This window comes from Papio anubis, chromosome 5 (assembly GCF_008728515.1).
Source record: "Papio anubis isolate 15944 chromosome 5, Panubis1.0, whole genome shotgun sequence".
In the NCBI taxonomy this organism is placed as follows: Eukaryota; Metazoa; Chordata; class Mammalia; order Primates; family Cercopithecidae; genus Papio; species Papio anubis.
The window spans coordinates 141,087,240-141,099,581 of NC_044980.1; the positions used below are offsets into that span (position 1 = coordinate 141,087,240).

At 38.5% G+C, this 12,342-nt stretch overlaps 1 long non-coding RNA gene across 2 annotated transcripts in view; it reads right to left on the bottom strand.

Annotated features, from left to right (window-relative positions):
• Positions 1–12,342, bottom strand: part of LOC110743544 — a 90,356-nt gene that overhangs the window by 13,904 nt on the left and 64,110 nt on the right. The window contains exons 6-7 of one of the 2 annotated variants that reach the window (XR_004183850.1): positions 5,852–8,086; positions 5,674–5,753 (exon numbers count right to left, since the gene is read on the bottom strand). The exons of the other annotated variant lie outside the window; for it this stretch is intronic. This is a non-coding gene — a long non-coding RNA (uncharacterized LOC110743544). The remainder of the gene's footprint in view (positions 1–5,673; positions 5,754–5,851; positions 8,087–12,342) is intronic. 2 annotated transcript variants of the gene reach the window in all.

Sequence of the window (12,342 nt, forward strand, 5' to 3'; positions counted from 1 at the left end):
ATACAGTGAGGCTCCCACTTAAGTAAGGCCCTTATCCTCTCAAGGGGACTGAGAACAAGATGAAGTGGTATCTCCCTGAAGGCTTGCAGTTCAAAGAGACAGTGCTCAGGTCCTTGAGGAAACAGTTTTGACTTTATATTTTAAAGGGAAGAGAAAGGATTTGTAACTGCAAGCTTTCTAAAGTAAGTGCTTTAAAAGGGGTTTTAGGGGTCTATCGGTCCATCACCAGGTTTTGGTTGGAACAAAGTAAATTCTCCCAGCAGTGTTAAGTTTTTGTAGGCTAGCATTTTATGTAAGGCTGGAGTCATCGTAGGGATGTGACCTTGAGCTTTTGGAAACTATGCTAGGGTTTGTTCAGAACTCTTAGTACATTTTGGTAAATATGGGAAGGAATAAACAAAATCTTAGGTGTTAAGAGCCTGCAGTTTCTCGAGGCCTAGGTGAGAAGAGGACTCAAAGGAGCCTGACTAGGTTTGGTCTAGGAGGAGCCTTTGTCACTACAGAAATACCTCGTTTTGCTGCATTTCATTTTGTTGTGCTTTGCAGATATTGGGCTTTTTATACATTGAAGGTTTGTGGCAATCCTGTGTCAAAGAAGTCTATTGGCACCATTTTTCCAATAGAATGTGTTCATTTTGTGTCTCTGTTTCACATTTTGGTAATTTTCACAAAATTTCAAACTTTTTCATTATTATTATATCTGGTATGGTAATAGTGATCTTTGATACTACTATTGTATTGTTTTGGGGTGCCACGAACCATGACATATAAGATAGTGAACTTAATTGACAAAAGGGTATTGTTCTGACTGCCCCACTGAGTAGCTGTTCTCCCATCATTCTCCCTCTCCCTGGGTCTCCGTATTCCCTGAGACAGAACAAGATTAAAATTAGTCCAGCTGAAAACCCTACAATGGCCTCTAAGTGTTCAAGTGAAAAGAAGAGTTGCACATCTCTCATTTTATTTTATTTATTTTATTTTATTATTATTTTTTTATTGAGATGGAGTCTCACTGTCTCCCAGGTTGGGGTGCAGTGGCGCTATCTTGGCTCACTGTAAACTCTGCCTCCCGGGTTCACGTCATTCTCCTGCCTCAGCCTCCTGAGTAGCTGGGACTATAGGTGTGTGCCACCGTGCCTGGCTAATTTTTTGTATTTTTAGTAGAGACAGGGTTTCACCATGTTAGGCAGGATGGTCTCGAGCTCCTGACCTCGTGATTCACCCGCCTTGGCCTCCCAAAGTGCTGGGATTACAGGTGTGAGCCACAGCACCCGGCTGCATATCTCTCATTTTAAATCAAAAGCTAGAAATGATTAAACTTAATATGCTTAGAAGGCACGTCAAAAGCTAAAACAGGCCAAAAGCAAGGCCTCCTGCAACAAATAGCCCAAGTTGTGGATCCAAAGAAAAAGTTCTTGAAGGAAATTAAAAGTGCTACTCCAATGAACACATGGAAAAGAAAACAAAACAGGCTCATTGCTGATATACAGTTTGAGTGGTCTGAACAGAAAATCAAACCAGCCACAAAATTTCCTTACGCCAAAGCCTAGTCCAGAGCAGGTCCCTAATTCTCTTTAACTCTGTGAAGGATGAGAGAGGTGGAAAGCTGCAGAAGAAAAGTTAGAAACCAGCAGAGGGTATTCATTAAGGAAATAAGTCGTTTCCATAGCATAAAAATGCAAAATGAAGTGTTGATGAAGAAGTTACAACCAGTTATCCCAAAGATTTGCCTTAGATAATTGATGAAGGTGGCTGCACTACACAACAAATTTGTAATGTGTACAAAACAGTCCTCTATTGGGAGAAATGCTATCTAGGACTTTTATAGCTAGAGAGTGGAAGTCAGTGCCTGGCTTTAAAGCTTCAAAGGCCAGCTTGACTCCCCTGTTAAAGGAGAATGCAGCTGGTGACTTTAAGTTGAAGCCAGTGCTCATTGACTATCCTGAAAATCCTACTGCCCTTAAGAATTGTTAAGTCTACTCCATCTTTGTTCTATAAATGGAACAACAAAGTCTAGACGACAGCTCATCTGTTTACCACATAGTTTACTGAAAATTTTAAGCCCACTGTTGAGAACTACTGCTTAGAAATAATGATTCCTTTCAAACTATTGCTGCTCATTGACAATGCATTTAGTCACTCAAGAGCTCTGATGGAAATGTACAAGAATAATGATGTTGTTTTCATGCCCGCTGACACAACATCCATTCTGCTGACTGTGAATCAAGGACTAATTTTGACTTTCAAGTCTTATTATTTATGAAAAACATTTCATAAGAATATAGCTGCCATAAATGGTGATTCCTCTGATGGCAAAGTAAATTGAAAATATTATGCAAAGGATTCACCATCCTAGATGCCATTAAGAACATTTGTGATTCATGAGAGGAGGTCAAAAGAATATTAGCAAGAGTTTAGAAGGTGAATAAAACTGTCATGGACAACTCTGAGGGGTTCAAGACCAGTAGAGGAAGTCACTGCAGATGTGGTGGAAATAGCAAGAAAACTAGAATTAGATTGGAGCCTGAAGATGTGCCTCAATTGTTGTAATCTCATGATTAAACTTCAATGGATGATGAGTTTTTTCTTATTAATGAGTAAAGGAAATGGTTTCTTGAGATAAAATCTACTGCTGATGAAGATATTGTAAACACTGTTGAAAACACAATAAAAAATTGAGAATATCACCTAAACTTAGTTGATAAAACAGTGGCAGTTTGAGAGGATTGACAATTTTGAAAGTTCTTTGGGTAAAGTTCTATCAAAAATCACTACATGCTACAGAGAAATCTTTCTTGAAAGAAAGAGTCCTTACAACAGGTGCTGGAGAGGATGTGGAGAAATAGGAACACTTTTACACTGTTGGTGGGATTGTAAACTAGTTCAACCATTATGGAAAACAGTATGGCGATTCCTCAAGGATCTAGAACTAGATGTACCATATGACCCAGCCATCCCATTACTGGGGATATACCCAAAGGATTATAAATTATGCTGCTATAAAGACACATGCACACGTATGTTTATTGCAGCACTATTCACAATAGCAAAGACTTGGAATCAACCCAAATGTCCATCAGTGACAGATTGGATTAAGAAAATGTGGCACATATACACCATGGAATACTATGCAGCCATAAAAAAGGATGAGTTTGCGTCCTTTGTAGGGACATGGATGCAGCTGGAAACCATCATTCTTAGCAAACTATCACAAGAACAGAAAACCAAACACCGCATGTTCTCACTCATAGGTGGGAACTGAACAACGAGATCACTTGGACTCAGGAAGGGGAACATCACACACCGGGGCCTATCATGGGGAGGGGGGAGGGGGGAGGGATTGCATTGGGAGTTATACCTGATGTAAATGACGAGTTGATGGGTGCAGCAGACTAACATGGCACAAGTATACATATGTAACAAACCTGCATGTTATGCACATGTACCCTACAACTTAAAGTATAATAATAATAAATAAATTAAAAAAAAAAAAAAAAGAAAGAGTCAATTGATGTGGCAAACTTTACTGTTGTCTTATTTTTAAAACCTTCCACAGCTACCCCAACCATCATCAACCACCACTCTGATCAGTAAGCAGCGATCAACATCAGATCCTCCACCAGCAAAAAAACAACTTGTTAAAGGCTCAAATAACTGTTAGCATTTTTTAGCAATAAAGATTTTTAAATTAAATTATGTCTACTGTTTTTAGACATAATACTATTGTACATTTAATAGACTACAGTGTAAACATAATTTTTGTATCTACTGGGAGACTAAAAAAAATCTGTGTGGCTTGCTTTATTGCAATAATCACTTTATTTTTGTGCTCTGGTAATGATCCTGCAACATCTGCAAAGTATGCCTGTATATCAGACATGAGTAAAGGAAAGTCTTTTGAATCCACAATACACTGACTGAGTTTAACTTGGGTATAACCACAGGTTTTCAGAGTTGGCTGAGGACTCAGAGACCATCTAAATCATTTCCGATTTCTTTCACAGTATTCCTACTAGACCAGCATCTACAGGATTTTCCACAAAAAGGAAACACACCTCATGATGAAGCATGAATGTTGCTATAGAGATCTGATTGACAGGCAGCTCTGCTTACCTTAAATCCACAGCTACATTTGTGATGCTTTCAACCTTCAGAGCCTTTCACGACAGAACAGGTTTTTACTCTCTCTCCCAGTTAGTCTATAAAATGCATATTCCTACTTATACTTAATGCATTCTCAAATTGTCCTTCTCCATTAAAAAAAGAAAACCCTCAAGTTACTAGAGTCATTTCTAATGACCTGTCTTTTTTAATTTTTTTAAATTTCTTTCTACCCTGGGCCATTTGATCTGGACATGCTACATTTAGGCAGTATCCATGTTTTAAGTAAGTAGATACAATCTTAATTAATAAAGTCTTTTGATTAGCTGATAAATCTTTTTATAGACTATGTCTGGGCACTGCTAGGACTGGTGTATTCCTTGTATTGATGCAGTGGTGGTAGCAGCTAAGGGGGAGTAGGCAGTAGTTTTCCCTCAGCCCTAAGGCATACATTTATCCTTTGGCCTTCTCTCCTAACAGCAGCTCTGCAAAGGGGTCTCTGCATGCTCAGATAATAATTATTTCAACTTAAACATTATTATGAGTCATTAGGGGGGAAGTGAAAGAAAATGTGTTAAACATCTTAGTTTCTTCTTATTATTGAAGTTAAATTCAATAAAAAAGGGTTAAATTATTTTAAGTTCCAGTGAGGTAACTTTACTTATTATTTTTTTTTAATCCACTAAAGTAAAAGACATGATTTCTCCCGAATGCTGGATGAATTGTGAGTTACTCTACAATTTGGCTAATGCTGTAGAATCTTAGGGCTACTTAGTAATTTAGCAATTATTTATTGCATAGTTCCTACTCTGGGCAATGCATTGTGTGAGGTGCTAGATAGGCAAATTAAAAACAGGCAAGAGGTTGGTCTTGTGGAAGCTAAATTCAAGTGGTGAAATGCAAATAATATATAAATAAATAAATAGGCGATGTCATATAGTCAGTATGTCAGTAATGAATGCTGTCGTATAAATGAATTAAAAGTCATAAGATAAAAAGTGAGGCATATAATAGGAATTGAATAAATAGACGTTGAATGGAAGTTTGAGACTATAAACTCCTGGACAGAGACTCCACTTGAAATCACTGGAAGGAACACTTGCAATAAAAAATAAGAGAGAAACGAGGAAAAAGAAAAGGTGATTTAAAAAACAAACTAGATGGAAGAATTTTTCAACTCAATGCCGTGTAGAATTCAGTATAAGACATTTTGCCTAGTTAGAGAAGATACAGGCTACAACTTGCTTGATTTCCAAATGGAATGTTTTAAGGAAAAAAACAGCCATTTTATATAATGCTGGAATTGAAGAAAACAGAATCCTTTAATGTGTTAACCACCCCAGCTATTCCCGCTTCATTACCTGAGCTTTCTGCACTCCCAGACTGGCTCCTTCTCATAATTAAGGTGTCATTCAAATATCACCTTCTTTGAAAAGTATACCCTAGTCACCCAATCCAATTCATCCCCCATTTCCATGTTATCTCCTATCTCAATATCATGATACATATTTTTAAAGATACTTGTCAGGATCTGAAATCATCTTATTATATTTCTTGATTTTTTTTTCTTACCCTACAAGAAAGTAAGCTTCATGAAGTAGGGATCCTGTGTGTCTTTTTCAACTCTGTATCTCTAGTGTGGGGAACACTGCCTGGAACAGAGAAGGGAAATAGTAAAATGGATTATTACTTGGTGTTTCATTTTTATTAAGCAAACTTGTATTAGTATGTCAGCATAAGGAGGACTTACAAGACTTCATACTATAAGTGGAAATATTAAGAGATCTAATCATCTGGAGGAAAAAACACCTCGACAGTGCACTCTAGAACTGCCTTTGCAGGTCTGAAGGGCTATACTTGAAAAGAGGGTGCAGACTTGTTCTGTTGGGCTCCATTGTTGAGAACTAGAATGTTGGAGGCCACATCCAGTGGAGTTCTGTTCAATGTGATAAAGAACTTCTGAGAAGTCGAAGAAGACCAAAAATTCAATGACCTTCTTTGGTGACGAGTCTGGAAAATTGGAGTAAATCCTTATTTTTTTAAATGTTCAAGAAAACATTGGCACCCTTTAGACGTTAGTAAGTGTTCCATAACATGATAAATAAACTGTAGCCAGTTAAGGTTTGGAAAAATTGAGTTGAATAAAGTGAAAACTTTCCATATTGCAAAAAAAATGTAATTGAACCTTTAATGACATAAAATGTATTGTGAATTCCTCAGAAAGAAATGGAGTACCCAGAGTTTCCCATGTCTGGGTGAACAGGGAATCTTATTTTCAAGAAACACTTATTAACGTTTTATGAGATACCAGGGTCTTGAAGATCAAAAGTCTATAGTTCTCCACATGTGAAAATATGCATATTGAGGGTCTGGGGGTAGAACGTCATGGACTGAATTTTGTCTCCTCAAAATGTATATATTGATCTCTGATTGCAAAAAAAAAGCAAAAAAAAAAAAAAAAGAAAAACTTCATCTGAATTACATTTAAAGAAGTTGAGTTTAATTGAGAAATGAATGATTTGCAAATTGGCAGCCTCCCCAGCAACAGTAGGCTCTGAGACTCTGGCACAGCCATGTGATGGAAGAAAATTTATAGACAGAAAAAGTAAAGTGATGTACAGAAAATGACAGTGAGGTGCATAAACAGCTGGATTGGTGATGGCTCAGTCTTTGCCTTATTTGAACACAATTCGAACAGTTGGCTACATTTGATTGGCCAAAACTCAGTGATTGGCACAAGTGTAGGCTATGGTCTGTTTACACCTCCACTTGTTATAGTTCATAATGTACAGAGAAACCTTTAGACTGAACTTAAATGTAGGGAGACACTTTAGACTAAACTTGATTTAATATTTCCAATGTGACTATATTTTTAAATACGGCCTTTAGGATAGTAATAAAGGTCAAATGAGGTCATAAGAGAGGCACTCTCATCCAACAGAACTGGAGTTCTTATAAGAAAAGGAAGAGACACCAGGGGCATGTACACAGAGAAAAGAAAAAGACCAGATGAGGACACAGTGACAAGACAGACTGCAAGCTACAGGGAGAGGCCTCGGGAGAGGCCTCGGGAGAAACCAGACCTGCTGGCATTTTGATTTTGGATTCTAGAAGTGAAAACATTTCTGCTGTTTAAGCTCCTCAGTTGGTGATATTTTGTTACGGCATCCCTACAGACTAATTCATTTCCTGTTGTTGGCTAACTCTGAGGTTACAGGTATCTTTTCAGCACTGGGCACAGGAAACATGACTATTTATTTACTTTTAAATATTTAATTTTATTTTAATTGACAGGTAACATTACATATTTTTATCTTATACAATCTAATGTTTTGAAGTGCATTTACACTGAAGAATGGTTAAACCTAGCTAACTAACAAATGCATTACCACTAATAGTTATCATTTTTGTGGTAAGAGCACATAACATCCACTTTCTTGACATTTTTTCAGAATAAAAATGAATATATCATCAACTCTAGTCACCCTGCTGTATAATAGTTCTGCTGAAATGTATTTCTCCTATCTAACTGTAATTATGTCTCCTTTGACCAATGTCACCCCATCTCCACCTTCTTCCCAGTAACTCTAGCCTCTCGTATAGGCAATGTCCTACACTTGCTTCCCTGGCCTTCTCCCAAGCAGGTATCTCTCTCTCCAAGCTGTGCTGCCTGGGGTTAGAGGAGGGGGTTGTGGGTAATATAAAACTGTCTTTTCTACCCTCTTCAATATGTATTTTCTTCTTATTATTTTTAAACTAGGTACTCTTACCTGGTTTATTTAGCTCTTGTCAAGATTTTTCCTGTATGGGTAATTGTTACAAATCAATTTTTCTGTTCAGGGACAATCACTGGAGAATCCTACTCTGCCATCATGCTCCACTCCTTCCTAGTAAACATGATTTTTACCAATTGGAGCTGGGAGCTGTGTGTGTGTGTGCGCACATGTGTGTGCAAACAGTCTTCATCCAGATACTGTGAGGTCCCCTAGAAGCAACATAAATTAAGGAAAAAAAAAAAGTTGTTACTGTTCATCCAAATCACCTTATTCCACGATTGGAGGTATTTAGCCTCAATGGCCCATAAAGAAGTGAAGGCATTCAAAGCATAAGTGCTAACTCCCTGCTCTCATGAGATGCAGGGAACAAAGTCTTGCCAGACATAAAGTCAAAATGCAAATATCCAGATTCGTAGGTCACTGTGCCCTCAGTGGTCACAAGGGCATGATCATAATTGGGGCTATCTTGAAAAATAAAAAAGAAAAGAGTTGGGATGTGAAGGGGCCATACAGGGAAGGAAGAAGAGACAAAGCTAAGCCAGTGATTTTTAAACTGTCAAAAGATCCCTTGAGAGTTTGGGGTGGTTTGTTTGCTGGATGTCAAGAAGAAAGGCACCCTGATGGGGGTGGGTGAGAGGTGCTGGTGAAGCAATGAGGAGGGAAAACCAGAATCAATTAATAAAGTTCCACCCTCTCCTTCCCACCTAGCCTCATTCCTCAGCCTTATTGATTGTATAAATTAGTGTACCATGGATGGCTCTTTAACTCGAAAATGTGAACTACCAATCTAGACTAATCTTACTAGATTTAGAGGAAGTAGAGAGCTCACATTGGAGAAGGGATTGTCACAACATTGCTCCCTAGATAGATAGATGGGGATGGGGGACAGGATAGGAACCCTTGACTCCTGGCTCTCAGTCCTCCCCTCTCTCCACTGGAATGAACCCTCTTTCCAGATGATCCTCACAGATGAAAATGTCACACACTCTGCCCCAGCGTTCAGCTCCCTCTGCCACTCATTCAAAACTTAGCTGTTCTTCCTGACTGCTCTGATTCTGTCAGTTACACTCCTATTATTTCAGTGTCCAATGAGTCTACAAATCTACCTTTTAGGTTTAGATTTAAAGGTAATACACCAGAGCAATTAAAAAGCATCTTTAAGCTCTTTACCTTAAACTAGTCATATCTCTTAAGTTCCCACTATTGAAGCTAAACAGCAGGGAGAATAGCCATCCCTATTTCCTAAGATTGTTTTAGGTATGAAATGATGGTGCAGTGTAGTTCTAGCACTTCGTAAGTGCTGAATATATGGTTCATTTTCTTATTATAACAGTCCATCCTTAGAGCCACTATTCTATACCTGGATTCCTGCACAGCTACAGTGCTGGCTTCCCTATTTCCCTCCAGCTAACTAACCCAAAAACTCTTCATACAGGCCTTGCTCCCATTTAATTCCCTCACCTGTCTCTAACCCTCTAATGAGTTATCCCACTCTTCCTTGTGGCACTCCGAATCTATAAGGGAATAAATCCCCAATACTCTCAATTTTTTATATTAATTTTTATGCTTTTCTTCAAAACCTTTTCCCATTTGCCCTGGGAATACTCACTGGCAGCACTTGTGGCTGCAGCATTTATCCCAAGAAGAAGGAGGTGACAATGCTGTCAACATTCCACAATTGTCTTAGTCCATTCTCACAATGCTATAAAGAACTACCTGATACTGGGTAATTTATGAAGAAAAGAGGTTTAATTGACTCACAGTTATGCAAGCTTAATAGGAAGCATGACTGGGAGGCCTCAGAAAACTTACAATCATGGCGGAAGGCAAAGGGGAAGCAAGTACCTTCTTCTAATGGTGGCCAGAGAGAGGAAAAGGGGGAAGTGCCATACACTTTTAAACCATCAGATCTCATGGGAACTCACTCACTATCATGAGAACAGCAAGGGGAAATCTGCCCCCCATGATCCAATCACCTCCTACCAGACACATGGGAATTAATTTGAGATGAAATTTGGGTGGGGACACAGAGCCAAACCATATCAACCATGATACTGTGATTGAAGTAGACAACAGAAATGGAAAGAAAACTAAGGAGCCATGTGTCATTGTGGATTCTAACAAGAATATGGGAGCAGTGGATTTGGCTGATCAGATGCTCACTTCTTAACCAACTGAGATCAAATGTTTAGTGTAAGAAATTCTTTCACTACCTTCTAAAAATTACAGTGCTGGACTCCTACATCCTGTTCAAGAAGGACAATCCTAAGCATGCAATTAGCCATGTAAACTTCAGACTGACATCGATTGAGAGAATGCGGAAAAACATCACAGACCATAGCTGCAAAGTCTTTAAGGACATCCATGCTCTGATGATGTTACTCCTCTTTGCCTGTCTGGAAGACATTTCCCCAAGAGCATACCACCAATTCCACCATCAGCGGGGTGGAATCCAACTGGTCACTGCAAAGTTTGCTGCTCACACAATGACAAGCATAGCAAGATCTGGAGAGAAATGGAATATTTTTGTGCATAATATGATGTTCTGCTTTGTGTTGTTCTGTGCTTTGAAATTTACCAAATTAAAAAAATTACTAAATACTAATCATCATTTACATTTCTGTTACATTAGGGTTAGAGACAAGTTCTGTTTAGAAATAACTCCCAGAACAGTTTTCGTATTTTATTTTCACATTGAAAATTAGATTTACTTCAGCCTCAAAGAGCATGTTTATATAAAATTAAATGAATGCTGGCAGCAAGCTGCACTTTTTTTTTTTTTCTAAATGGAAAAAGAGCTAATTTTATTCTGCCTTCCTCATGATGGAACCAGGACCATAGTTATTCTCTCTTACAAGGCCTCAAGATTTTCTCCTTGGAGGACTATAAGGATAAATGAAAAAACTATCCTCATCCTGAAATGGACTGCTTTTATCTTCACAGGCTTTGACTCTCATTCCAAAAGCCTCCTCCATAATTTGTGCCTCAGTATCCAGCTGGAAAATTTCCTCTCTATGTAAACGGCTTCCAAAACCCAAACCAACCCCTCTCTTGATCCCTTAACCTCACCTTTCCTCTTCCCTTTCAAACAAGAGACCTTTATCTCCACCCACTGGATACACCCTGAGGATCATTATCTCAGCCCCACCCCTGAGAAACTGTATCCGACAACTTGATTCCTAGCCCTGTCTCAATAAACAATTGTTCTTATTTCCTATACCTACCACATTTTGCCTAAACCTTGATCTCTAAACACTTAAATGCTTGTACCTCGTATAGCCCATCAGAAACTTCTGGAACATTTAACTCTATTTCAAGCTTTGCCACCTTCTAATGCAGTCTTTACGGTATCCTCAAGCCTCTGATGCATCCATTCCCTATCTATCAAATCACTGTTCCCATTTCTCACTCTGTGTCGCACAAACTTTGGGAGAAATATGAAGAATAGTACTAATTGGGCCTTCTAAAATCTAGTTCTAACTTTTCCAGTGGCCATTAATCTTTAGATCCATTGCTGACTATCTGACATACTGCCAAGTCTTCTATCATCTTTCTCAAGCTCCCAAACAAACCCAGTTCTCCCAGTGCAAAAAAGCAAAACAGCATTGAACCAGAGCTTACCTTACAGTGGGCTCCCTCCATCTCTCCTTCCTTACCCTTCAAAATATGCCTGTCTCTACATTTATCCATTCTTCTCTCTCTCATGTGTCAGAGAAAATGGTTTTTCATCTGTGCTCTTAACCTTATTTCCTATCTTTCTACATGCCTCTAATTAGCCACTCTCTACCATGTATCTAAAATTTCTTCTTCTCTTTGGTTTTAAGACATGCTCAGTCTATCCTAGATCTTTCTGTAGCCTCAGCTTCTTCCATTCCTCCTTTCTTTGACTATCAAACATTAAAAAAAAATTCTGTTATCCTATCTTTTACCACCATTTTGGCCACCCTTTGACCCTATTCCCACTCCGCTTTGATAAAAGTGTATGTTCAAACCGCAATAAAGATACCTCATCTTGAAACATAATGGCTTTTTCTTAGGATGCATTCTTTTCCAACATTCATGGCAAACAATGAAACCTACAATTACCTCTCCTTCTTGGAACCTTCACTTTGCTTCTTTTCCCTGACTGAACCTCAGCAGTTTCCTCCATTAATTGTATCATGATCCTTGGAAGATTACTTAAATCCTCTGAGTCTTAACTTACTCACTGGCAAAACTAGGGTAACAAAAATTTCTTCCTTAATGAGTTGTTATGAAGAGCACATTCCATATTATTAGCTACCATATATCAAGATCTAATTATGAGCTTGGCGCCCTGATGCACAAATACACACAAACCACACAAACATACCACACAGACACCTCAGAGACATGCATCCATAAGAGATTATATGCACAGTTGAATCGCACAGGTTCACTTATACATAGATTTTCTTCTACCTCTGCCACTCCTGAGACAGTAAGA